Source organism: Jaculus jaculus, chromosome 15 (assembly GCF_020740685.1).
Source record: "Jaculus jaculus isolate mJacJac1 chromosome 15, mJacJac1.mat.Y.cur, whole genome shotgun sequence".
NCBI classification, from domain to species: domain Eukaryota; kingdom Metazoa; phylum Chordata; class Mammalia; order Rodentia; family Dipodidae; genus Jaculus; species Jaculus jaculus.
In genome coordinates, this window is record NC_059116.1 from 1,534,989 (window position 1) to 1,536,731 (window position 1,743).

The window sequence follows — 1,743 nt, forward strand, 5'->3', positions numbered from 1 at the left end:
TCTCACTGATTAAAGTACTTGCCTACAGAGCTTAAAGACCTGAGTTTGGCTCCCCACTACCCATGCAAAGCCAGATATACAAAGTGGTACATGCATCTGGAATCCACTTGCAGTGGCTGGAGGCCCTGGCACATCCATTTTCTCTGTTTTTTTCTCTCTCTGTTTATAAATAAATAAATAAATAAATATTTTTAATTAGAGTCATAATAGTTATTCCATGGTCATCAGTATGCTGTTTAACAATCAAACAGGACATGTAGGATAGAGTGTGAAATTTGGAGGTAGTTATCAGTCACTTTTCCTTGTCATGATTAGATTCTGAATCTCAATAAGATCTCAAGGATCTGGTCTCTTTTGTTCTTTTCTCCAAGAACCAGTCTTTACTTCCTACCTACAGGCACATTCCTGTTTCTCAAGGTGTCACCTCAGATTACTCCTGCAGGGGATTACCCCCAACCTCAAGGTAGGTTAGACTCCTGCTCTCTGTAGCCAAAATTCACTGAGCTGGCTGACACACAACAGCTTCATCATTGATGTTTTTCCTTTCTGACTAGGAACTACATTACAGAAAAGATCAGAACAGAATCCTATACATCTTCTCCCACGGAGTACGCCCAGTTCTTGGATCCATGCCTAGGGCATGACTAGTTACTGTGTTGAATGAAGCAATGCATGATACTATGATAACTTTGAAAGGGAGAGTTGAAAGCTGATGTCATTTCAGGAAAAGAGGATTTCAATACCACTTTGTGGTGTGTAATGAAGGTGGCATGAAAGTGGATATTGGAGGTGGGGAGGTCTGTGGGATGCAGTGTAGGCTGCAGAAGCCAGGGGAGAGAGAGCTGGGTGGGAGAAAGAAGGACAAGGCAGGTGGGCCTCTGTGTTCTCCTCAAGTTCACACTCCTCAGGTTGTGTCTTACCCACAGGGTTCTGGCTAGTGGCTGTGTGCGCACAAGAGAGTTAGTCCTCTGGTTGAAATATATCTCTATGTAGGCACACATAATGTATGCCTACCTAATGAGCCTATTTGCCAACACTTTGGGGGCATTATCCGATATTATTTTTTGAGGTAGAGTCTCACTCTAGCCCAGGCTGACCTGGATTCTCAGGCTGGCCTCTAACTCACATCGATTTACCTACCTTTGCTACCCAAGTGCTGGGATTAAAGACATGTGCCACCAGTCCCAGATCTATTTGTTTTTTAAATCAGAAGTGATCATGAACACATTTCCCCACTACTACAAATCATTCAGTTCAGTTTCCAGCATCTGGGGAAATCACAAGGGTCAGCACACCTGGAATGCAAAGGATAAGCCTTATCCTGGGTGGGCCACCATTGTGACCCTGGTGTCTCCCCTGCCAGGTAAGTATATGTTTGTATACCATCAAAATATATTTTGGGTTGCTGGAGAGATGGCTTAGCTGTTAAGGTGCTTGCCTGTGAAGCCTAAGGACCTAGGTTTGACTCCCCAGAATTCACATTAGCCACATGCACATGGGTGGCTAGAGGCTCTGGCATGCCCATCATCTCTCTATCCATCTCTTTCTCTCTTTTTCTCAGTAAATAAATAAACAAAGTTTCCTTTTCCATATTTAATGGCCAGGCATGTAGTTTAGTGGTAGGATAGTCGCCCAACATGTGAGTGGCCCTGTATTTCATCTGTAGCATTAAAAAAAAAGGGAAGTATTTAAATTAATAGTCAAATAATCATTTGTCCTTGGTGTCAAATCCTTAAGACCCAG

General features: G+C 43.0%; 1 non-coding gene across 1 annotated transcript; it reads right to left on the reverse strand.

The window, feature by feature from the left end:
- Window positions 1-1,209: 1,209 nt before the first annotated feature.
- On the reverse strand, window positions 1,210-1,371 carry LOC123455230. The gene has a single exon (XR_006633772.1). It is a non-coding gene; the product is annotated as a U1 spliceosomal RNA (small nuclear RNA).
- Window positions 1,372-1,743: the final 372 nt, after the last annotated feature.